A 25,384-nucleotide genomic window follows, 5' to 3' on the forward strand; every position below is an offset into this window, starting at 1 on the left:
TCAAAAAGTGACAGCTGCCCCTCCCCCACAATTTCCTCATTAAAAAAGAAATCAAAAAGTGACAACTGCCCCAGACCACACTTTCATTAAACAGAATATATATACATACATTTATACATCCACAGTAAAAAGTATATTTTAGAATCCTTGTACATCCAATGCCAAGAGCATTTTTTCCTGTTCTTATGGTCTGTGATTTAAAATAGCTTTTCCATCAAATGTATGTATGGGGCTAATTGTGAGAGAAAAGTATTTGACCTAAAAGGTCAAGGCTCTAGGTCAAGGGGTTTTATGGCTGTGAAGTGCAGAAAATGTATATCATACCTAGGGAGGGTATTCACCCTGTGAGAGACAGCAAGAATTTTAGCAAATTATTTAATGCTGACACAGTTTAGACCCCGGACAAAAGATAAACAGAGAAAATTAGGTTCTCACGCAATAAATTTCCAGAGCTTACAGAATGCTTCTTCATATAGGAGACATTATTCTTCCAATAACTTGGTTCTCTGCAACTTAGTTTAAAAGAAAAAAACACTTTAAATTGCTTCCAGAAACAAGTTAAATACAGAAATTAACTAAATACAAGAAATTGTATATGTATTTAAGTCTAAATTTCCCTTTATGTTCATCCTACAGCAAGTGAAATAGGCAGAAATAAGTTCTACATGCCCTGTTAAATGTGGATTCACCCCATGTTCCCCAAGTATTGTTGACAACACAAATATTTACAGCCAACTTTGGTGATTTTTGATATGGTTCCACCAAGATCAGGATCTGAGCCTTTAATTGCATTCAAGTAGGCATTCATATGCTTTTGATGGAACTCTTAACATCAGAAGATCTGGGACTTTGTTCTGAGCCATGCAGCTCACTTAATATCTTGGCACACAATACAACTTTTTTCCATCGTCAGCATCCTCCACCTGTTAGCACTCCAAGGAGCTGTCTGGGGGTTACTTGAGCAATGAACAGGGCCCCGGCAGTAGGAGGTTGCCTAGGATTCTAAAAGAAAAAAGAAGTGTTTATCGTTGCTGCTTTAGGGAGAAGAGGAGGTTGTGGATCATGGTCAGCCTAGGGACCGATCTCCTTGATGAACCAAGGGAGCAGACAGAGGAGCGAATTCCACATTTTAATCACTCTCTGTGTAAAACAGTATTTCCTTTTGTCCGCCCTGAATATGCTATCAGCCTCGTTGTATTGAGTTCTAGTATTTTGAAAGGGAGAAAAAGTTCTGTTTGTCAACTCTCTCCACCCCGTGCATAATTTTATAAACCTCTATCTTGACTCCCCTCCCCCTCCCCTCACTTAGCCATCTCTTTTCTAAACTGAAAAGTCACTCATCAGCCTTTCCTCATAGGGAAGGTGCTCCAACCCCCTAATCAACTTTGTTGCCCTTCTCTGTACTTTTTTCTAGCTCTGCAATATCCTTTTGGAGATACGGTGACCAGAATTGTACACACTATTCCAAACAAGGCTGCGATATAGATCTATACAGGGCATTACAATATCGGCTGTTTTATTCTCAGTCCTGTTCCCAAGAATACCTACCACAAGGTTTGCCTTTTTCACCGCTGCAGCACACCTGGTTGACACTTTCACCGAACTATCCACAACACACTTGGGATTTCCCCCCCTCTCAGTCACAGCAAGTTCTATCCCTATTAGCTTATACTCGAAGTGCGGATTTTTTGTCCCACTGTGCCATCACCTTACACTTACCAGCACCTCACCCCATAGTTCCTAATCATTTATGAATAAATGAAATAGTCTTGCCCCCCCCCCCCATACCAATCCTATCGGACCCCGTAGCATACTTCCCTCCATTGTGAGAATTGTCCACAGATTCCCACTCTTTACTACCTGTCATTGAACCAGTTTTTTAATCAGAAAGAGAACCCATCCTCTTATCCCATGACTGCTAAGTTTACTCAGGAATCTCTGGCGAGTCTTTCTCAATGAACTCTAAAAGGTTGGTGAGGCAGGACTTCCCTTTGCAGAAGCCATGCGGGTGAAGATTAAAAAAACAAAGAAACATGGCACGATTGTGATCTGAGGGTGGAAAATGTTTTTGTTTCAAACAATTTTATTAGTAACACGTGGCAATAAATTTCAATTTCTTACATCATTAATAATTACTTTTTATCTATCCCATATATTACTTTCTACCCACTCCTCCCCTGTTACTTGACACCCGCCGATGTTATATACTTAAAGTACTAATGTTTAAAGGTACCCTTAACTAATAAGAACCAAAATTAATATCCTCCTCCCTCTTGTACTTGGTCATTATCAAAAATTGTCCAATGTCCTTTTATTTTCCACTCTTTTTCTACGTATCTTCTGAACTTTTTCCACTCCGTCTTAAATACTTCTAAATCATAGTCTCTTAAGGTTCACGTTAACTTGCCCATTTCACCCCAGTGTCATAACTTTTAAAATCCAATCCCATTTTTCTGGTATTTTTTCTTGCTTCCACAACCGCGCATACAACGTCCTAACTTTTTCCACTCCATCTTAATTACTTCTAAATCATAGTCTCTTAAGGTTCATGTTAACTTGCCCATTTCACCCCCAAGTGTCATAACTTTTACAATCCAACCCCATTTCTCTGGTATTTTTTCTTGCTTCCACAACTACGCATATATTGTCCTAGCGGCTGAAAGCAAGTACCAAATTATAGTTCTATCTTCTTTTGGAAATTTTTTTCCATTTGTAATCCCAACAGAAAAGTCTCTGCAACTTTCTTAAATTCGTATCCCAAGATCCTAGAAATTTCTTGTTGAATCATCTGCCAATGCTTTTTTGCTCTTTCACAAGTCCACCACATACGGTAGAAAGAACCTTCATGGTTTTTTTTTTTTTTACATTTCCAACACAGGTCTGGCATCTTATTATTCATCTTTGCCAATGTCACCCAGTGAGTTGCATTTGAACCCGAGTCTCCTGGTTTCTTGTTTAACACTTAACCCTCTAGAGCCAGCGGAGTATTTTACATACTTTACTGTAGCCCCCCCCTTTTTGTTTTTGTTTTTTGCTGAGACTGAAATGTAAGAACAATGTTCTCAACTAGGATAGGCATTAGAGGGGCACACTAGGATCCGGAACATAAGAGAAGCCATGTTGGATCAGGCCAACGGCCCATCAAGTCCAACACTCGGTGTCACACAGTGGCAAAAAAAAAAAAAATTATATACACACATACACTGTGGCTAATAGCCACTGATGGTCCTGTGCTCCATATTTTTATCTAAACCCCTCTTGAAGGTGGCTGTACAATCAAGTTCAAAACCTGACTCTGCCACGCAAGATTGCCGGTGACTTTGAGCCTATCACGCTCTCTTGCCTTAGCCTACCTCACAAGGTTGCTGTTGTGAAGATAAAATGGAAAAGGGGGAAAACCATTTGATAAGCTGCTTGGTATCGTGATTAGGGAGGGAAACAGGATGTAAAAACTAAGCGCTACATCAGAATGGTTTCCATGAAATGTGGGGGCTGGACAGTGGTAAGAGGTCGCAGAGACTACTGTTACACGGCTAACCTCTACCGGCTTCCAAGCTCTGACAAAATTGGGCTATTCAGTTATATTCAGGCTTCCCATGAAACATTTACACGTGGATAATTAGAGAAATAAAAGCCCCAGCGGTGCAGAGTGGTAAAGCTGCAGCACAGCGGTTCTAACCTCTGTTAACGACCTGAGTTTCACGGTTAAAACAATTTTATTCGGTAACATATGGTGACAAATTATATTTCTCGCATCATTAATAACTTCTTTTATCTATCCCACATGTTACTTTCTAGCCACTCCTCCCCCATTACTTGACCCCCGCCGGTGTTATTTACTTAAAGTACTAATGTTTAAAGGTACCCTTAACTAATAAAAATGAAAATTAACATTCTTCTTTTTTTCTAAGACTTCATCATTATCAAAAATTGTTCAATGTCCTTTTATTTTCCACTCCATCTTAAAAACTTCTAAATCACAGTCTCTTAAAATTCTTGTTAATTCGTTCATTTCACACAATGTCATAACTTTTACAATCCAACCCCATTTCTCTGGTATTTTTTCTTGCTTCCACAACTACGCATATAATGTCCTAGCGGCTGAAAGCATGCACCAAATTATAGTTCTATCTTTTGGGGGGGGGGGATTTTTCCATTTGTAATCCCAACAGAAAAGTCTCTGCGACTTTCTTAAATTCACATCCCAAGATCCTAGAAATTTCTTGTTGAATCATCCGCCAATACTTGTTTTTTTTTGCTCTTTCACAAGTCCACCGCATACGGTAGAAAAAACCTTCATGTTTTTTACATTTCCAACATCTGTCCAGCATCTTATTATTCATCTTTGCCAATTTTCTTAGGAGTCATATATCATTTTAAAACAGTACTCTTTAATACTATGATATGTCGAAAGCTTCATAGAGTTCTTCCACAAATATCCCCAAGTTTCCATATATATTTCTTTATTTACATTAATTGCCCACTTAATCATTTGAGATGTCACTGCTTCATCTTCCGTAGACCATTTTAAAAGTAACTTATAGATTTTCGAAATTAATTTTTCATTGTCTCCAAGCAGAACTTTTCCCATTTCTTTTTGCACTTTTCTTATTCCTTCAGTTTTAACATCGCTTTCCACCAAACTTTTTATTTGTTGCATTTGAAACAATCATATTTATTATTCAACTCTTCAGCAGTTTTCAATTCTATTTTACAGCTTTGTATTTTTAGTAATTGGTTATACGACACCCTTTTCCCCTCTCCCATCTCCGCCGTTATCCTTATTACTTCTGCCGGCGATGAGGATGGAGAAATGTTACGACCGTTCCTTTGTCATAGATTGCTATTTGATCATGTTTTGCGCGCTTCGGTTTTAATACAAAGGCACGCAAATCGGGGCCCTCGGCGGTAGTTTCTAAAGCATCCGTGCAATTCGATGTTTTGATTATGCGTGTCTTAGACGGTCACTGTATATAATCGAATAAAATATAATACGCGATCGCGATGTATAACGTTAGACAACCTTGTTACTCTGACTTTTGACAACCCCGAGATAGGCCCCCTTCTGCGAATTCAGCTCAGCGGCCCGTCACCAATAGGGGAGTCGCCGTTGTTCAAACGCGCCAGCGGGTGCGGGGGGGTCGGCGCAGGATTCTCTTTAAATACGGGAAACCCGAGCGCCGTTCTGACGGCTCCGTACCACCATGGAGAAATTTTCTAACATGGAGGGACCCCTAGGCATCAAGCCTCACAAACATTCAAGAAAAGGCAACGGTGATGAGATAGAAGCGGAGAACACTGCCCCCGAGAAGACCCCTCTAGAATCCGTACCCGAAAACATGGAAGAGGAGAGTTTGGAGAACCAGGAAGCAGAAACAGATGCACAGGTAAGTTGTGAGAAAAGAGGAAAGCTGGGAGGATTGCAATGGCGGGTCATGTAGCGTTATGCCCTTTCTTTTTTTTTAAATTAGGCGGCGGAGGGATCAGAGACCAAAGTCGCTGATTTAGAGGATTTGATCATGTGTGGGATGCTAACCCTGGTGTTGCTCAAATCTTTAAGAAAGCGTGGTTCTAATCTCAAGAACTCAACACAGGTGGAGAATAATGAATCCCCTTTGAGGGAGAGTTCCACAAAGAAGGCTTGGGAAAAGGCAGAGCTCACTGAGAATGGCGTCTCTATCAAGGAGTCAGAACGTGGAGGGAAGGCACAAGAAAATATGGAGATTGTGGAGGAAACGGTCTATTTGAAAGCGCTCTTTCCGAATGTAAGGCCTAAAAAAAAAAAAACCACCGAGGTGTATGGAATTGGGGGTGGGGGGCACGCTCATGAGACAGGATACTAATTTTTTTTTTTGTTCTTCAAACTTTTAGGTAGAGAATGTGGCAGCGGTCAACTCAGGGAGGCCGGACACCTGTCACTGCCCATACTGTGGGGGTCTAGCACACTTTCAAGATTCAGATGAGGAAGATTCCCTAGCAGATGCCGAGCACGGTACCGCCGGTGATTCCGGAGTGGACATGGAGGATACCTCTGGAGATTCTGAAGCAGACACGAAGGATGAAGCCGTGGAAAAGGCGAGAGAACCCCCGATTGATGAAGCGCAAACACCGGAGTCTCCAAAGGAGGTTGATTCCCTCATGGAGGAAGAAGAAGAGGTTGCAAAGAAGGAAAAACATACAGATTAGAATCGAGAATGTCCCAACCACATGTAGATGAGAAAACACACACGTCTATTTGTATATAAGACCCGTGTCCTGAAGCAGATAGTAAGAACTGTATTTTTTCAGTAGGGTGGGGGAAATAGCACGCTTGTTTTTGTTTTCTCACATTGATAAAGCGGATGTATCGTTGCTACACTTTCTGTACATACACACGTGTCTAATCCTTGTGAATCGCAACACGACAAAGATGTACGCCGTGTATTTCTTACCCTGCCCCCCCCCTTGCAGGATTTCCCGGCAATCCCCCCTTCCCTCCTATTCGACACCAAAGTGGAAGACGCCTCATTCGCGGGGAACTGTAGACACGTGGGTCGGGATGCAGATTGTTGTTAATTAAAAAAAAGCTACGCTTTGTATATTCTCGCTTTAATAAAATGCTTTTCTATTAGATATGACGGTATGAAACACGTGGTGTGCTCGACTGAAATAAGCTTAGAATTCCCTCCATAAAAATCCAAACACACATCGTTACGCCGGTTGCACCGCAAGGTCATCTAACGTATTTTAGCATAACGTCTCAGTTCTCTAGAATGGAACTAACAAAACATACAAACTTAGGATCTGAACAATCTTTGTTTCCATTTGTTTGGTTTTTTGACGTTGCCAAGGTGGGTTGTGCTTCATTTAAACATTCAGGCCTAGACACCGATTTAAGCAACGTTATTAAAATTGTAAAAATATAGAGAGGACTCATCACGGGTACTTGTTCATAGTTTCGAGTTCACGATGTACTTTTATCTCACAGCCATGAGGAAAGCTAATCCTGCTAGGACAAATCCGGTGGTCGCTATGATAGCGTTGCTTTTGGTATCGCACCGGCTGATTGAATCAGAACCGTGTTTGTTGAAGTAGCGGTAGAACCCTTCCCAGCCACCATGCGCCTCCAGCCACTCACGCTTCTCCACAGACAGATAGATGACCAATGCCTCTGTCAGGCCGCCGATCTCCTCGTGAGCCCCCCGCCCAGCCAGCGCTGTTGCCAAGGTGCCGGTGAACACAAACAGCGCCACTACTCGACCCCAGTTAAGCCCGCCATCAGATGCCATCTGCGCCGCCACACGTCTCAAATGGACGTCTGCCCTACCAGGCTCCGGCAAGATTGCTGTGGAGCAAATGGAGTGAAAGAATGTCTTCTCACGGCTCTCCAGCTTGTCAGCCACTCTCCGCAGGGTCTTGGCCGTGTGGCTGTGAGACAGCACCGAACCACTCAGGTTGCGTCGCAAGTAGCCATCCACCAGTCGCCTTGTCTCGGCTGTCAGATCGCTCAGCATAGCGACTCTTCGATGACTGCCGATGAATACGTCGGCCTGCTCCAACCGTGCCCCAGTACCGCCGGTTCTATACAGATACGATTTTACAACCTACTTTCCCCAAATCGGTAGGTTTCTTACAAACCGAGAAGCCGACAAATTAAGCATCCGTAATAGATACGGTCATAGAAATGTAGAGGAAGTACCGGCCGAAAGAACATGGGTAAAAGAATGATGGGATTACCTACGTGTATAGACACGGAACATACCACCCCCCCCCCATCCTTTCCCTAACATGATCCGGCAGCGGACTATAACGCTGTTGCTCGTGTGTTACTTTGTAATATGTTTATTGTACCCCAGCCTGATTCCGGCCTTCCCCATTCTCACCTTTTCCCATTATGCTCACCCTCGGCACTTTTGATTCGTAGCCATCTTTATACAATATTACACCAGCTTTCCTATATAAAATCAGATAGACTCCCTCTGTTTCTTGCCCCGTCTGCCCCAGCTAATTTTAATCCGCTCATGCAAACGCTGAAGAAACCTATCCTCCCACGATTGCGATCCGCAGCCTTTACGCCATCACTCCTACCCTGTTCAATAGGTCATATTTACAGGGGAGTGTTTCAGCGTAAAGTGAAAATAAAGGAAAAAAGCTTATATGTAATAACAGGGTGTGTCCGATTATTCAGTGTATTTTTATACTTTGTTTCTTTGTTGCCCAAAGTGTTTTACAAAAAGCCATTAGCCAAAAATTGGCATGATTATACATTATTAAAACAAACCAGGAGAAGGACTTTCTGTGTTGGCGGTATCGGATGAGAGAAGAGACGGCCCCCGCCTTCAGCTGGGGCATAAGAACGGAACCGCTACAGAAAAAGACTTGCTCCGGCTTTTAAAGAACTTTTAAAGAGCAGGATTATGTGGGGAAGAGCGTGCACGGTGTTGTTTTTTAAAGTAAGGAACCCATGAAAACACGCTGTCGGTATTAGGACTTGTGTTTAAACAGCTCTCGGTCTATTTTAAGTTTTCTCGGTGCAGAGCCGTTATTTTCAGCGTTATTGGTGAAACCATACGTCTATCGGCGTATCGGCGTCAATCTCCCTCTTACTGATCAAAAGCGACCTCCCTAAATGCAACATGATCTTTTTTAATATCGAATATTTTTTAGTATCAAAATTTGCACAAACTCAACGGCTTCTAAATACATTTTTATTTTTATACATGTGAATGTATAAAATGTACATTTATTACAGAAAGTTTTTAAAATTTATTTACAAAAGGGGGAAAAGAAAGGTATTCACAGATGTGCCATTCTGAAATGTATTATGCAGAAATTTCTCAACAAGTGTCACATAGGGTTGGTGGCATTTCTGAAACAACGTTCTCAATTGTTCACAGGGGGTCGGGGATGTTCGTACGCCTTCCACCAGGTTGGCCAACGTTATGACATGATTCTTGTTAATACCACAACAATCAAGAAAACACGCAATAACCGTGATCACATACAACACGGGGCCCATATTCAGATTGCAACAAACATATCTTAAGTTCTCATCGTAAAAAGCAGAGGACCACGTCAAACATACATGAGAATTCTGTCCGGGTCTATCTAAAATGCATCCGTCACACATAGAATAAGAGAGATCGTTGGAGCAATAATTGAGAACAGAATAAGCGGTGGCAGTTATCAGTTTGTACATCGCAGAACGTGACTTTTGCTTGTCCACAGGTGGAACGTCTTCATCGGACACTCCCACATATTTTTGCAGGACGGTATGAATCGACGTCTGAACACCGGACAAGTCCACGAGACAAATTTTCTAAAAATCACAAACACACAAAATGAGAAAAGGAGCCTAAACAGAAACAACACAACCTTTTACACATCTTTCCCATGTTGTTCTACCCACCTTAAATGTATCTTGTTGTGACGGATTCACGGAGTCACAACTCTCACCATCCTGGATACATCTACTCCGCTTCGGTGTACAGATTTCTGCCCCATCTTTCATTTTCTCGGGGGAAGCAAAAAGGCGTTTAGCAAGAACTGGCTGTACATTCTCCTTGTCAGAATCGGTGCTAGGTTTTTGAATCCTCGCTGTAGTTTTCCTCCTCACGGGTGCTCCAGGGACCACAGGATTAAAAACAGACAGGGGTGTATTCGCCATGGTGGTACGGAGCCATCAGAACGGCGCTCGGGTTTCCCGTATTTAAAGAGAATCCTGCGCCGACCCCCCCGCACCCGCTGGCGCGTTTGAACAACGGCGACTCCCCTATTGGTGACGGGCCGCTGAGCTGAATTCGCAGAAGGGGGCCTATCTCGGGGTTGTCAAAAGTCAGAGTAACAAGGTTGTCTAACGTTATACATCGCGATCGCGTATTATATTTTATTCGATTATATACAGTGACCGTCTAAGACACGCATAATCAAAACATCGAATTGCACGGATGCTTTAGAAACTACCGCCGAGGGCCCCGATTTGCGTGCCTTTGTATTAAAACCGAAGCGCGCAAAACATGATCAAATAGCAATCTATGACAAAGGAACGGTCGTAACATTTCTCCATCCTCATCGCCGGCAGAAGTAATAAGGATAACGGCGGAGATGGGAGAGGGGAAAAGGGTGTCGTATAACCAATTACTAAAAATACAAAGCTGTAAAATAGAATTGAAAACTGCTGAAGAGTTGAATAATAAATATGATTGTTTCAAATGCAACAAATAAAAAGTTTGGTGGAAAGCGATGTTAAAACTGAAGGAATAAGAAAAGTGCAAAAAGAAATGGGAAAAGTTCTGCTTGGAGACAATGAAAAATTAATTTCGAAAATCTATAAGTTACTTTTAAAATGGTCTACGGAAGATGAAGCAGTGACATCTCAAATGATTAAGTGGGCAATTAATGTAAATAAAGAAATATATATGGAAACTTGGGGATATTTGTGGAAGAACTCTATGAAGCTTTCGACATATCATAGTATTAAAGAGTACTGTTTTAAAATGATATATGACTCCTAAGAAAATTGGCAAAGATGAATAATAAGATGCTGGACAGATGTTGGAAATGTAAAAAACATGAAGGTTTTTTCTACCGTATGCGGTGGACTTGTGAAAGAGCAAAAAAAAACAAGTATTGGCGGATGATTCAACAAGAAATTTCTAGGATCTTGGGATGTGAATTTAAGAAAGTCGCAGAGACTTTTCTGTTGGGATTACAAATGGAAAAATCCCCCCCCCCCCAAAAGATAGAACTATAATTTGGTGCATGCTTTCAGCCGCTAGGACATTATATGCGTAGTTGTGGAAGCAAGAAAAAATACCAGAGAAATGGGGTTGGATTGTAAAAGTTATGACATTGTGTGAAATGAACGAATTAACAAGAATTTTAAGAGACTGTGATTTAGAAGTTTTTAAGATGGAGTGGAAAATAAAAGGACATTGAACAATTTTTGATAATGATGAAGTCTTAGAAAAAAAGAAGAATGTTAATTTTCATTTTTATTAGTTAAGGGTACCTTTAAACATTAGTACTTTAAGTAAATAACACCGGCGGGGGTCAAGTAATGGGGGAGGAGTGGCTAGAAAGTAACATGTGGGATAGATAAAAGAAGTTATTAATGATGCGAGAAATATAATTTGTCACCATATGTTACCGAATAAAATTGTTTTAACCGTGAAACTCAGGTCGTTAACAGAGGTTAGAACCGCTGTGCTGCAGCTTTACCACTCTGCACCGCTGGGGCTTTTATTTCTCTAATTATCCACGTGTAAATGTTTCATGGGAAGCCTGAATATAACTGAATAGCCCAATTTTGTCAGAGCTTGGAAGCCGGTAGAGGTTAGCCGTGTAACAGTAGTCTCTGCGACCTCTTACCACTGTCCAGCCCCCACATTTCATGGAAACCATTGTGGTGTAGCGCTTAGTTTTTACATCCTGTTTCCCTCCCTAATCACGATACCAAGCAGCTTATCAAATGGTTTTCCCCCTTTTCCATTTTATCTTCACAACAGCAACCTTGTGAGGTAGGCTAAGGCAAGAGAGCGTGATAGGCTCAAAGTCACCGGCAATCTTGCGTGGCAGAGTCAGGTTTTGAACTTGATTGTATAGCCACCTTCAAGAGGGGTTTAGATAAAAATATGGAGCACAGGACCATCAGTGGCTATTAGCCACAGTGTATGTGTGTATATAATTTTTTTTTTTTTGCCACTGTGTGACACCGAGTGTTGGACTTGATGGGCCGTTGGCCTGATCCAACATGGCTTCTCTTATGTTCCGGATCCTAGTGTGCCCCTCTAATGCCTATCCTAGTTGAGAACATTGTTCTTACATTTCAGTCTCAGCAAAAAACAAAAACAAAAAGGGGGGGGGGGGCTACAGTAAAGTATGTAAAATACTCCGCTGGCTCTAGAGGGTTAAGTGTTAAACAAGAAACCAGGAGACTCGGGTTCAAATGCAACTCACTGGGTGACATTGGCAAAGATGAATAATAAGATGCCAGACCTGTGTTGGAAATGTAAAAAAAAAAAAACCATGAAGGTTCTTTCTACCGTATGTGGTGGACTTGTGAAAGAGCAAAAAAGCATTGGCAGATGATTCAACAAGAAATTTCTAGGATCTTGGGATACGAATTTAAGAAAGTTGCAGAGACTTTTCTGTTGGGATTACAAATGGAAAAAAATTTCCAAAAGAAGATAGAACTATAATTTGGTACTTGCTTTCAGCCGCTAGGACAATATATGCGTAGTTGTGGAAGCAAGAAAAAATACCAGAGAAATGGGGTTGGATTGTAAAAGTTATGACACTTGGGGGTGAAATGGGCAAGTTAACATGAACCTTAAGAGACTATGATTTAGAAGTAATTAAGATGGAGTGGAAAAAGTTAGGACGTTGTATGCGCGGTTGTGGAAGCAAGAAAAAATACCAGAAAAATGGGATTGGATTTTAAAAGTTATGACACTGGGGTGAAATGGGCAAGTTAACGTGAACCTTAAGAGACTATGATTTAGAAGTATTTAAGACGGAGTGGAAAAAGTTCAGAAGATACGTAGAAAAAGAGTGGAAAATAAAAGGACATTGGACAATTTTTGATAATGACCAAGTACAAGAGGGAGGAGGATATTAATTTTGGTTCTTATTAGTTAAGGGTACCTTTAAACATTAGTACTTTAAGTATATAACATCGGCGGGTGTCAAGTAACAGGGGAGGAGTGGGTAGAAAGTAATATATGGGATAGATAAAAAGTAATTATTAATGATGTAAGAAATTGAAATTTATTGCCACGTGTTACTAATAAAATTGTTTGAAACAAAAACATTTTCCACCCTCAGATCACAATCGTGCCATGTTTCTTTGTTTTTTTAATCTTCACCCGCATGGCTTCTGCAAAGGGAAGTCCTGCCTCACCAACCTTTTAGAGTTCATTGAGAAAGACTCGCCAGAGATTCCTGAGTAAACTTAGCAGTCATGGGATAAGAGGATGGGTTCTCTTTCTGATTAAAAAACTGGTTCAATGACAGGTAGTAAAGAGTGGGAATCTGTGGACAATTCTCACAATGGAGGGAAGTATGCTACGGGGTCCGATAGGATTGGTATGGGGGGGGGGGGGCAAGACTATTTCATTTATTCATAAATGATTAGGAACTATGGGGTGAGGTGCTGGTAAGTGTAAGGTGATGGCACAGTGGGACAAAAAATCCGCACTTCGAGTATAAGCTAATAGGGATAGAACTTGCTGTGACTGAGAGGGGGGGAAATCCCAAGTGTGTTGTGGATAGTTCGGTGAAAGTGTCAACCAGGTGTGCTGCAGCGGTGAAAAAGGCAAACTTTGTGGTAGGTATTCTTGGGAACAGGACTGAGAATAAAACAGCCGATATTGTAATGCCCTGTATAGATCTATATCGCAGCCTTGTTTGGAATAGTGTGTACAATTCTGGTCACCGTATCTCCAAAAGGATATTGCAGAGCTAGAAAAAAGTACAGAGAAGGGCAACAAAGTTGATTAGGGGGTTGGAGCACCTTCCCTATGAGGAAAGGCTGATGAGTGACTTTTCAGTTTAGAAAAGAGATGGCTAAGTGAGGGGAGGGGGAGGGGAGTCAAGATAGAGGTTTATAAAATTATGCACGGGGTGGAGAGAGTTGACAAACAGAACTTTTTCTCCCTTTCAAAATACTAGAACTCAATACAACGAGGCTGATAGCATATTCAGGGCGGACAAAAGGAAATACTGTTTTACACAGAGAGTGATTAAAATGTGGAATTCGCTCCTCTGTCTGCTCCCTTGGTTCATCAAGGAGATCGGTCCCTAGGCTGACCATGATCCACAACCTCCTCTTCTCCCTAAAGGAGCAACGATAAACACTTCTTTTTTTCTTTTAGAATCCTAGGCAACCTCCTACTGCCGGGGCCCTGTTCATTGCTCAAGTAACCCCCAGACAGCTCCTTGGAGTGCTAACAGGTGGAGGATGCTGACGATGGAAAAAAGTTGTATTGTGTGCCAAGATATTAAGTGAGCTGCATGGCTCAGAACAAAGTCCCAGATCTTCTGATGTTAAGAGTTCCATCAAAAGCATATGAATGCCTACTTGAATACAATTAAAGGCTCAGATCCTGATCTTGGTGGAACCATATCAAAAATCACCAAAGTTGGCTGTAAATATTTGTGTTGTCAACAATACTTGGGGAACATGGGGTGAATCCACATTTAACAGGGCATGTAGAACTTATTTCTGCCTATTTCACTTGCTGTAGGATGAACATAAAGGGAAATTTAGACTTAAATACATATACAATTTCTTGTATTTAGTTAATTTCTGTATTTAACTTGTTTCTGGAAGCAATTTAAAGTGTTTTTTTCTTTTAAACTAAGTTGCAGAGAACCAAGTTATTGGAAGAATAATGTCTCCTATATGAAGAAGCATTCTGTAAGCTCTGGAAATTTATTGCGTGAGAACCTAATTTTCTCTGTTTATCTTTTGTCCGGGGTCTAAACTGTGTCAGCATTAAATAATTTGCTAAAATTCTTGCTGTCTCTCACAGGGTGAATACCCTCCCTAGGTATGATATACATTTTCTGCACTTCACAGCCATAAAACCCCTTGACCTAGAGCCTTGACCTTTTAGGTCAAATACTTTTCTCTCACAATTAGCCCCATACATACATTTGATGGAAAAGCTATTTTAAATCACAGACCATAAGAACAGGAAAAAATGCTCTTGGCATTGGATGTACAAGGATTCTAAAATATACTTTTTACTGTGGATGTATAAATGTATGTATATATATTCTGTTTAATGAGGAAAGTGTGGTCTGGGGCAGTTGTCACTTTTTGATTTCTTTTTTAATGAGGAAATTGTGGGGGAGGGGCAGCTGTCACTTTTTGATTTCTGTTTGATGATGAGAGCCATGTCCTTACTCTTCTCACCGAAAACAATTCCACACCATCCTCTATATGACAGCCCTTCAAGTACTTGAAGATGGTGCTCATTTTCTTTTCCCTTTCATCACAAAAGAAACTGGCCAAGGATGCAAATGCAGAATGGCACTAATATCACAGATTGTATGTATCTGGTATCATCTAGAACGAATTGTTGGATATTTTCCCCAGCAAGTAACATGCAGCTGTTGTAACTTTGTACCTTTTATTCTGAATGCACATTCCAATAAAATAACTTTTCAGCACCCACACCTGCATTTACGATTAGGTTGGAAGGGAGAATGAGCTTGCTTTGGACAATGAGCTCATGTTTTCCCCTTTCAAACCCTTGCTCTCCTGCCTACTGTACTTCCTGTCTTTAAAGGCCAGCTTCCTAGTGGAAGTAATATCTGCAAGGAAGATTGATCCAAATGGGCAGCCTTGTTAGTCAGAAGCATTAGGACAAATTTTGAGTCCAACTGCACCTTTAAAACCAACAAGGGCTTATTCAAAGTGCAAGCTTTTGTGAGTATGCCCAGTTCCTCAGATACTTCCTCTGGTGCAATGTCCCTTGCGTGATAACATCACTTCTGGGTGACATCATCGCTCAGGGGATGGTGCACAATGACAGCGCTCTTCAGGGGCAGGGATCCACCTGGCTGCCTGCTCCTTGCCTGTGGGTTGGGGCCCTTTGGACTGGGGGATTCTTGGCTCCCAGTGGATACTTGGCAGCCCAACCTACAACCCAGAATTGATTTCTTGTCTAAAGTAGTTTGGGAGTTTCATTTACACTCTTTGGTTGTATGTAGGGCTATATTGTATAATTTGCCCAGGTTACCCTTTTGCAAGGATCTAATTTTTTTTTTTTGCCATATAGGGCCATGCAAGGGTGGTTGGACAGCCTTCCCATAGGCCCTCTCACACTGGATTTTGAAAACAATTAAACTTTGTAATCTGCATGTTGGTGTCCCATGTCCTTGGTCAGTTTGGGCACATTGAGCTAGGTCACACAAATCCTCAGCTGCCTTTCTCTGAGGATTCTCTTTACAGGACATCTGTAAGGCAGCATTGTGGTCCTCCTCAGAGACATTTGTATGCCGTTATGCTGTTGATGTAAATACAAGAAAAGACGCTGTGGGATGGGCTGTCCTACTTTCCCCTTCTCCTGGAGGACTCATCTCATCGCCGAGTGAGTGCTTGTTATTCTAATGTGGGACTGCAGAGAAGGCTGAAGATGAAAACAGTACTTGCACTTAACTGTAACTGTTGTCAGTCAGGTATCTTCCGTGCAGGCACACATTCCCTCCCCCCTACCCCACTTTTAATATTTTTTTTCATTTTTCTACATAGGTCTAGTATCTCTGGTGGTTCAGGCAGAACTGAGGGGAAATGGTGCCTTTCCACTCAGTGTGTTGATTTTGTCAGGGAATGCCAAGATGTACTATGCGCCTGAAGGCAAGAGCACCATTACAATCCTATAGAGCCGGAAAGTTCTTCCTTACCGGGCCTCTGTATTTGCCTTCCCAATGTGTCCCTGTGTGGAAGATACTTGATGAACAACAATTACATATAAATGCAATCCTTTTTCTTGACAATTAGACAACCTAGGAAAGGAAAGGTCTCCTGTGCAAGCACCAGTTGTTTCTGACTGGGGTGACGTTGTTTTCACGGCAGACTTTTTACAGGGTGGTTTGCCATTGCCTTCCCCAGTCATCTACATTTTCCCCCCAGCAAGCTGGGTACTCATTTTACCGACCTCGGAAGGATGGGAGGCTGAGTCAACCTGGACCCGGCTACCTGAAAACCCAGCTTCCGCTGGAATCAAAGTCAGGTCGTGAGCAGATCTTAGGACTGCAGTACTGCAGCTTTAACACTCAGTGCCACATACTGTGGCTAATAGCCACTGATGGACTTCTGCTCCATATTTTTATCTAACCCCCTCTTGAAGCTGGTTATGTTTGTAGCTGCTACCACCTCCTGTGGCAGTGAATTCCACATGTTAATCACCCTTTGGGTGAAGAAGTACCTCCTTTGATCTGTTCTAACCCAGCAGCTCAGTAATTTCATTGAATGCCCACGAGTTCTTGTATTGTGAGAAAGGGAGAAAAGTACTTCTTTCTCTATCTTCTCCATCCCATGCATAATCTTGTAAACCTCTATCATGTCACCCCGCAGGCGACGTTTGTCCAAGCTAAAGAGCCCCAAGCGTTTTAACCTTTCTTCATAGGGAAAGTGTTCCAAACCTGTAATCATTCTAGTTGCCCTTTTCTGGACTTTTTCCAATGCTATAACATCCTTTTTGAGGTGCGGTGACCAGAATTGCACACAGTATTCCAAATGAGACCGCACCATCAATTTATACAGGGGCATTATGATACTGGCTGATTTGTTTTCAATTCCCTTCCTAATAATTCCCAGCATGGTGTTGGCCTTTTTTATTGCAGTCGCACACTGTCTTGACATTTTCACGACCCCAAGTCTCTGCCAGTTCACACCCCATCAACTTGTATTTGCAGCTGGGATTCTTGGCCCCAATGTGCATTACTTTGCACTTGGCCACATTGAACCTCATCTGCCACGTTGACGCCCACTCACCCAGCCTCAATAGATCCCTTTGGAGTTCTTCACAATCCTCTCTGGTTCTTACCACCCTGAACAATTTAGTGCCATCCACAAACTTGGCCACTTCACTGTTTACTCTCAACTCCAAATCATTTATGAACAAGTTAAAGAGCATGGACCCAGTACTGAGCCCTGCGGTGCTCCACTGCTTACCATCCTCCACTGCGAAGACTGCCCATTTATACTCACTCTCTGCTTCCTATTAATTAGCCAGTTTTTGATCCACAAGAGGACCTGTCCTTTTACTCCATGACTCTCTAGCTTAGTAAGGAGCCTTTGATGAGGAACTTTATCAAAAGCTTTCTGGAAGTCAAGGTAAACAATATCTATCGGGTCTCCTTTGTTTACATGTTTGTTCACCCCCTCAAAGAACTGTAACAAGTTAGTGAGGCAAGATCTTCCCTTACAGAACCCATGCTGAGTCTTCCTCAATAACTCGTGTTCATCAATGTGCCTACTCATTCTGTCCTTGTTAATGCTTTCTACCAACTTTCCCGGTATTGAAGTCAGACTGACTAGCCTGTAGTTACCCGGATCTCCTCTGGAACCCTTTTTAAAGATAGGGGGGACATTTGCTACCTTCCAGTCCTCAGGAACGGAGGCAGATGTCAATGAAAGATTACATGTTTTTGTCAGAAGATCCACAAGTTCAACTTTTGAGTTCTTTCAGAACTCTTGGATGTATGCTATCCGGACCTGGTGACTTATTCATTTTTAATTCGTCCATCAGTTGTAGGACCTCCTTGTTTGGAGGCTCATAGAATTGGACCCCCCCCCCCCCCCGGTCCAATCCTTTTGAAACTTTGAGGGTGTTTTGAGGAGAGGCACCGAATGCTATGCTAAAAATTTGGTGCTTCTACGTCAAAAAAGAGCCCCAGATACCTGCCGATCAATTTACCATTATACCCTGTGGGAATCGGTCTTCATAGGGAATAATGGTGTGGCCAGCAGACATTTCCCTCCCCCCACTCTGCTTTCTGATGATCCTGAAGTGTGGGGGGGAGCTCCAAACTGGGGATCCCCTGCCCCCACCTGGGGATTAGCAAACACTAGAAATAAACCACTACTTTTTGATGTGCAAAAAAAAATGCTTAAGCAATTTCTTTCATAGTGATGCAATTACTATATTATCATCATCACAAACCAAAATTCATTAAATGCCCATAGAAAAATCAAAAAGTTATTTCACACCACTCTTGTAAGTTAGTACTTTCAAAATTGGAATGTTATTTCACATCACTCTTTAAGGTAGTACTTTACAGTCCTGAGTCCACTGACTCCGTTCTCCTTTGCTTGAAAGACATAGACATAAGAACATAAGAGAAGCCATGTTAGATCAGGCCAATGGCCCATCCAGTCCAACATTCTGCATCACACAGCGGCCAAATATATATATATATATATATATATATATATATATATATATATACACACACACACACACACACACACACTGTGGCTAATAGCCACTGATGGACCTCTGCTCCATATTTTTATCTAACCCGTTCTTGAAGGTGGCTATGCTTGTGGACGCCACTTGTATATGATTCCTCCTATGGGTAGCAGACCGAAATCTAACAGGTGCAGTGGTCTTTTAGCTTTGGAACCCGTGCTAAAGACAATTGCTCACACATTACAATACAATGTTACTTTGCAGCTTGCCTCTCTGGAGCCCCAGATACCCACTGATCAATTCTCTGTTATAAAAGAAAGCGGCCAGTGGAAGGTGTATGAAACACAGAACTGAACCTAGGACCTGTGTAGCCGCTGCACCTGCCAGACTTTGGTCTGCTACCCATAGGAGGAATCATATACAAGCGTGGTGCTGTCTACATCTTTCAAGCGAAGGAGAACTGAGACAGTGGACTGTAAAGTACTACCTTACAAGAACGATGTGAAATAACATTCTGCTTTTGAAAATACTGCCTTACAAGAGTAGGGTGAAATAACTTTTTTGATTTTTCTATGGACATTTAACGAATTTTGGTTTGTGATGATAATAATATAATTGCATCATTATGAAAGAAATTGCTTAAGCATTTATTTGCAACATTAAAAAACAGTGGTTTATTTCTAGTGTTTCCTAATCAGTTCACTGCAGTTTCCGGTTTGACCACTTGGGGACTGGAAATCCTAGTCAGCTCTCCTCTCCTCATACATAATTTTATAAAATATGTTTATTTCATCCCGTCCCCCTCTTAGTAGTCGCAGCTTTTTATATAAGTAGGGGGGGAATATTATTACTGTTAGATAGGGTTGCCAATCCCCAGTTGGGGGCAGGGGATCCCCTGGTTTGAAGGCCCTCCCCCTGCTTCAGGGTCGTCAGAAAACGGGGGGGGGGGGGTAGGGAGGAGGGGAGGGAAATGTCTGCTGGGAACTCTGTTATTCCCTATGGAGATTTATTCCCATAGAAAATCATGGAGAATTGATCTGCAGGCATCTGGGGCTCTGGGGGGGGGTGTTTTTGGGGGTAGAGGCACCAAATTTTCAGTATAGCATGTAGTGCCTCTCCCCAAAATACCTGCCAAGTTTCAAAAAGATTGTACCGGGGGGCCAATTCTATGAGCCCCCAAAGAAGGTGCCCCTATCCTTCATTATTTCCTTTGGAAGGAAGGAATTGAAAAGGTGTGCCGTCCCTTTAAATGTGATGGCCAGAACTCCCTTTGGAGTTCAATTATGCTTGTCACAGCCTTGATCTTGGCTCCACCCCTAATGTCTCCTGGCTCCACCCCCAAAGTCTCCTGGCTGCACCCCCAAAGTCCCCAGATATTTCTTGAATTGGACTTGGCAACCCTACTGTTAGATGCATAAAACACGGTAGGGAGGAAATTGTCTCCCCAGAAGTTACAGAAATAGAAGGGAAGGTTTGTTGCTAGAACAACCGGGGCATTTCAGGAAATGAGTCAAAACTACAAGGGGTGTTCAGCTGACAACGCTAAGAGCATATGGCAAAAGTGTAATGAAGATACAGATATTAGCTGAAACACCCATGGACATATAACGACTTATTAAGGTTGCCAAACCCAATTCAAGAAATATTTGGGGACTTTGGGGGGGGGGGGGGAGCCAGGAACAAGGTTGTGACAAGCGTGAACTCCAAAGGAAGTTCTGGCCATTGCATTTAAAGGGACTGCTCACCTTTTCAATGCCTTCCCTCCATTGGAAATAATGAAGGATAGGGGCACCTTCTTTGGGGGCTCATAGAATTGGCCCCCCGGTCCAAACTTTTTGAAACTTGGCAGGTATTTTGGGGCACTTTCTTTTGGGGCTCATAAAACTGGACACCCCCCCCCCCCCCAGTCCAAACGTTTTGAAACTTGGAGGGTCTTTTGAAGAAAGGCACCAGATGCTTTGCAGTAAATTTGGTGCCTCTACTTCAAAAAACAGGCCCCCAAAGCTGGTCCAACAATCAAGTAGTACGTGTTCCGGTTTTAAAGGTAAGTCATAACCTGTTATAGCTTTGATTTTTAGCAAATATCCAACCCAAAAGATTTCACATTGGGGCAGGACCACCAGCAATGGATGAAACTGCCTTCAACCTGAAAGCGGCCGGGGACCGCTAAAACAGTGCGCTCTGTAGAGAAAGTGGCAGCGCGACAGCACTCTTGTGCACCACCTGTCACTCCCTCTCCCTGCTCTGTGTAATGACGTCACTTTTAGTGACATCATCATGCCGCGCACGAAAGGATTTCTCTTAAGGGAGTTTGGGGGGGGGGTTGCAGCGTGGAGGTCTGCCTCGAGCAGCAGAACTCCTAGCGCCAGGGCTGGGCTCCCTTCTTCAGATACAGTTAGAATATCAGTCCTTCTGTCCTTATATCTTAGAGAGTGGAGTGCTTTCAGATGCTAAGTTACAATAGTAGTCAAATGACAATAACAGGTGAATGACAATAGCAGGCATGATTAGATTAGGTGTGCAGAGAGGTCATAGGCATGGCGTAATCAGCATTGGTAAAGAGACAGGAAACCTAGGTCTCGATTCAGTCCAGGAGGATGCATAGTCTTGAGCTTTGTTATTAGTTGCAGTTCAGCAGTCTGAATGGAGAGCATCTAACCCAAAGCCTAAAAGTGAAATTCTCGTTGTCATCTACTCTGAGGAACCTGCATCGGCCAGCTTCCCAGCTCTGGAGAATTTTCTAGTGTTAGTCATGTCAGCTTGGGAACAGCCATCCACCATTCTGCCAGCTTCGTGCAAGGCTAGGAATGTGCATAAAATCAGCAGGAGGATAGCCTGTCCTTATTCACCTACCCTGCGCCCTCTTTCTTCCTTGCAGTCGAGGCACAAACCAGACTGAAACGGAGCAGAGCTTTTTAGTAAGAAAGCACAGGAACAGTTCTGGCTGGCACGGCACCAGGGGGTATGGGCTAATATGTGAATGAGTTCCTGCTGAGCTTTTTCTACAAACAAAGCCCTGTGGGGAACAATGGCGATGTCAGGAGGTGTGGCCTAATATGCAAATGAGTTCCTGCCGGGCTTTTTCTACACAAAAAGCCCTGGACAGGGGTCATTCTCTTCTCCAACAGGGAAAGAGGGACATAAACTGGATACCATTTGTGGCGGGACCGGCCCGATTCTGCCTTCAGGCCCGGTCCCGTCAGCTCCCTATGGAGTCGCCAACTCCTGGAGGGAGCTATTCCTCCTCCTGCCCCTTGGGCTCGCTGCCACCACCTGCTCAGTCCCGGGGTTCCGATTGAGAGGAACAGGACTCCCAATCCCCCTCTCCGTCTATGAGGCTAGGCCTCCAGGTCCTCTGCCACCCTGCACTTGGGTTTCACAGAGACCTCAGCGCTTCTTTGGGGCACCCCTGGAGGATTGGCACCTTATCCACCTGCATGCCTTCCCCCTTCCCCGGGGCCCCCTTTATAAAAACAGCGTGGTCTAAGCGGTCGGGGATCTATGTGGCACAGAGATGAACTGCCAGCATTTAAAACAGAAAAAACATTTATTTAAAAGAGAAAAATATAGGAAAAGAAAAACACCAAAACAAAAACAGTTGCCTTTAAAAAGTTAGCACAGCACAGCACCGCACAGCAAAGCACAGCAAACAGCATAACAAAATAAAGGTGGTTTTTAAACGCGTCATATTGTCCCTGGTCTATACTTGATCTGCCTAAGAGAATGACTTACTTTGTCTGCCTGCCTGGCCCCCCCCCCCCCCCAGGCAGGAGCCTCCATTGCTCACCACATGCTTGCTCGAGCGCTGGCTGCAAACTGAGAAACTCTTCCTGCCTAGCACATGGCAAGAACAACAGCCCTTCCTGCCTCTCTAGGAGACTTTCCCCCTAGCGTTGTTGGTTTGGCTCTGGAAGGGAGGGGGGGAGTGAGGGGAAGGCTACAAAGCCTGCTGAATGGATTTACTGATCCCTGCCTTTTTGGATGAAGCACCAACACTCTCAGATGGCGTTTCTCCACACGTCCCCCTCCTTAAATTCTGAGCCGGAGGGGTTGCCTCCTACAGAGGTGACCCCGTAGCAGAATCCAAACAAACAAGGAGAAACCCATTAACCAAAACATTACACAAACATTCAGGTATTTCTCCAATAATACACAAAGTCCAGCACCCTAGGTGCCCATGTCCTTTCTGGACAAAACGTTACATGGCTGCATGCAGCAGGAATGTCCAGTCTTTAAGATGTACTCCTCCATCTCCCAGGACCACCTCTGGAGTTTGGTGCTCTCCCTCCGTTGCTGCTGTTGCTGGGGTGAGTGGTCCATCAAAGGAGGAAATTCCTGGCCCCACATATGAGGTTGGAAACTGCCCAGTTCCCACACAGTTGCCTCTTCTTTATCCCTCATTGGTGGAATGTTCCCTCTGTCCACTCTGTCCTCCCAGAAAACTACCTCTGGTGCTGCAAACAATTGCTGTCCCAGCTTCTTTTTGTCTCCTTCCTTCCTACCTATGTGCACCACCATGGACCTCGCAGAGAATGGCTGTGGTATATTCACCTGCACCACTTTAACTGCCTTTCCCGTCTTCTCCGTAGCCACCACATAAGTAGCATCGCCCAGGTCATCCACAATCACATGGGGCCCCACCCATTCCACTTTCCGTTCCCCAGTATGAAGTGGCAGGACCTCCATCACCCTAGCCCCTGTCTCAGCTTCTGAGAACTCCACTTCCTGGTCCCTTGCCACATCGCACAGTGTTTCCAGCCTCGGGTCACTTTGAACCTCAGACAGGAACATTTCTGGCTGCCCCAGACTTCCTATCATCTGTTCCTTCAAGCCACCCCTAGTCCCACTGTTTCCAGAACACTCAGCCAAAGTTTGATCTGGGCTCTCCGCCCCCTCAGTTGGTTTTTCAGTGTCAACCAACTGAGCTTCTTCCTGCCTGGAAGGCCCCACAGCATCCTGCTGCCCTTGCGGAAATTGGCACCCCTCTTCCCATTGGGCACACCCTCCTGCAGGGTTTGAGACAGACTGGTCCTCCCCCTCCCTGGTTGGTGGTGAGGTGGCTCCCCTAACGTTGCCTTCCTCCCCCCACCTTCCCCTGAGGGTTTGGCTTGGGTTCTCAGTCCCCTCGGTTGGTTTTTCAGTACTACCCAACTGACCCCCTTCCTGCCTGGAAGGTCCCACAGCTTCCCAGGATTCCTGTCTGCCCTGCTTCAAGACGACCTGTTTTGAGAGCGTCTCGGACGATCCCACTTCCTGATCCACAGCTACTTGGTGAACCGGTTCCAACCTAAGGCCGCTCCGGACCCCCTTCTGGAACCACTCCCGTTCCCCCAAGCCTTCAGCTATGTGCTCCTCTGAGCCCACATTAGCCTTGCTGCTCTCAGAACCTCCTGTGAAATCTCCACTCTCCACCTTGGTCTCTTCAGCATGCATATCTTCTATGCTAGACAGGTTCCTTTCCTTGCTAGGAACATCGACAGCCTCTTGCTGCACTTGGGGAAAGCTACACCCCTTCTCCCCTTGGGAACACCCTACTCCAGGACTTGAGACAGGCTGGTCCTCCCCCTCCTGGGTGACTGCCCTCTCTTCGTCCTCAGTAACCTGGGCTATTTCCCCCTCCTTAGTTGGTGGTGAGGTGGCTTCCTTAAAGTTGCCTTCCTCCTCCCACTTTTCCCTGGGGGTTTGGCTGCAGGTTACAGCATTGATAGAGTACTGGCCAACCCACAAATCCCGGCCCAATAACACTGGAACTGTTTGTTCCTTCATTACCCCACATTCAGAATAGGATTTACCTTCTTGTGGAGCCAAACCCCTGAACTGCTTTCGGGAGTGGTCTGGCCCCAGTTTAAACCTTTTAAATACAGTGGCTTTATAGGCCGCAAAAGTTATCCCCCCATCTTCCATAGGCATGCTGTAATAGATGGCTGAAAGCTCTCCAGTCAGGTTGCTACAAAGGTAAGACATATAGTCCTCCTCTGCAATCCCCCACTGTTTGGCTGCCCTCTCAAAGTTGGAGAGGTATGTGGAGGGGTCTTCTCCCTCCTTGTACACTGCAAAGTCTTTGGGCGTGACTTGGATCTCTTTGCTTAGTTCAGCTTCCAGACGTAGCACCTCAAGCTCATGGCGACGTTGCTCTTCTTGTTCCCGTCTGCGGATCTCTGCTTCTTCCTGTCTGCGGATCGCATCCCTCTCTGCTTGTCGTTCCTCTCTCTCTCTTTCCTCCTGTCTGCGGACTGCATCCCTCTCTGCTTGTCGTTCCTCTCTCTCTCGTTCCTCCTCTCTGCGGACTGCATCCCTCTCTGCTTGTCGTTCCTCTCTCTCTCGTTCCGCCTCGATACGCATTCTTGCCAGTTCCAACTGTAGCCGCAAGGTTGCTTCTGACTGGGTGGGGGCCACTTTTGCAGGTGCCCCTGCATGCTCAAGATGCTCCAACAGGAGGACTTGCATATCTACTACAGTCAGGTTGTCACACTCCAGCT

General features: G+C 43.9%; 1 protein-coding gene across 1 annotated transcript in view; it reads right to left on the reverse strand.

The window, feature by feature from the left end:
• LOC132571225 (zinc finger protein 709-like) overlaps positions 1-25,384 on the reverse strand; it is a 1,224,940-nt gene that overhangs the window by 763,456 nt on the left and 436,100 nt on the right. The gene's annotated exons all lie outside the window — the stretch shown is intronic.

Source organism: Heteronotia binoei, chromosome 5, assembly GCF_032191835.1.
Source record: "Heteronotia binoei isolate CCM8104 ecotype False Entrance Well chromosome 5, APGP_CSIRO_Hbin_v1, whole genome shotgun sequence".
Lineage (NCBI taxonomy): Eukaryota > Metazoa > Chordata > Lepidosauria > Squamata > Gekkonidae > Heteronotia > Heteronotia binoei.